Source organism: Gossypium hirsutum, chromosome A13 (genome assembly GCF_007990345.1).
Source record: "Gossypium hirsutum isolate 1008001.06 chromosome A13, Gossypium_hirsutum_v2.1, whole genome shotgun sequence".
Lineage (NCBI taxonomy): Eukaryota > Viridiplantae > Streptophyta > Magnoliopsida > Malvales > Malvaceae > Gossypium > Gossypium hirsutum.
The window spans coordinates 21,081,117-21,082,477 of record NC_053436.1 but is presented as its reverse complement, the minus strand read 5'-3'; the positions used below and the strand labels follow the sequence as shown (position 1 = coordinate 21,082,477).

Below are 1,361 nucleotides of genomic sequence, written 5' to 3'. Positions count from 1 at the left end.
CCTTGCGGACTATTACGAAGCTCTGTAGCTAACTGACTCATTTGGTTTTCCAAATTTTTTAGTGTTGCTGCTTGGCTTTTGATCATAACGTCATTCTTTGCCATATACGCTTTCAACAAGTTCTACAAATTGTTTGATGCCTCATCTTGTGGTGGTTTTAGAGCTTGCTGATTAAACCCTTGAGATTGGTTGAGTCTATGCTGCAAGAAGTTATTTTCGGTCCATTTCCTTGGTTGCTCCAAGAAAAGTTAGGATGATTACGCCATGAAGGATTGTATAGGTTGGATTGGGTTCCTTTTCCATTCTTATTTTGATGTTGGTTCCCCACATAGTACACTGACTCATGATTTGATGGACAACGCTCAAAAGAATGACCTTCCCTACAGTACACAGAGGAAACTACTTTGTATGGACTTAGTGGCTGAGCTACAAAATTATTAGCACTATTAGCTGAAAACATTTTTAACATAGAGGAAATAGACAATATTTGAGCTCATAACGAAGTGAGGGTGTCAACTTCATGAACTCCAGCTACACGTCTTCCTGAAGCTGTTCGATTTGTTGGCTATTGATAGTTATTACTCGCGATCCTCTCGATGATCTCTTAATCCTCATTATAAGACTTAGACAAAATTGCACCATTCGAAGAAGCATCTACCATCAATCTTGTATGCGCATTGAGACCATTATAGAATGTCTCCAACTGGATACAATGAGGAATCCCATGATGAGGACACTTACGTAGTAACTCCTTGAATCGCTTCCAAGCCTCATACAAAGACTCATCATCCAATTTTTGGAAGGTTGTGATCTCGTTCCTCAACTTAGGGTTTTTGCTAGGTGGGAAATACTTTACCAAAATCTCTCTGCTAATTCTTTCCATGTAGATATGGAACTTGGTGGCAATGAATTAAACCATGCTCGTGCTCGATCTCACAACGAGTTTGGAAACAACTTCAGCCTCAACGCGTCTTCAGTCACACTGGCTATCTTGAATGAATCACTCACCTCTATAAACAATTGAAGGTGGAGATGTGGATCTTTTGTGGGCATACCACTTAATTGGCCCACCGTTTGGAGCATTTGAAACATCACTGGTTTCAATTCAAATTGGGTTGCCTCAATATCTGGCCTTCTGATTCCTGGGTTTAACTCACTGAAAAGTAGCAGAGCATATTGTCTAATGCATCAATCCCTATCATCGGTAATGAGGACAGGATTTCCTACATGATTGGCTTCATTACCTTAGTATTGATTCTGATTTCCAAGGTCCATCTCGACTTGTCCTTGAGCTGTTAGTTCACCTCTTTTTTGTCTAAAGTTTGCTCAATTTCAGGGTCTATAATGAGTAAATCGATAGT

General features: G+C 39.8%; 1 non-coding gene across 1 annotated transcript; it reads left to right on the top strand.

The window, feature by feature from the left end:
• Positions 1 to 719: 719 nt before the first annotated feature.
• Positions 720 to 826, top strand: LOC121213179 (small nucleolar RNA R71). Its single transcript, XR_005908549.1, has one exon. It is a non-coding gene; the product is annotated as a small nucleolar RNA R71 (small nucleolar RNA).
• Positions 827 to 1,361: the final 535 nt, after the last annotated feature.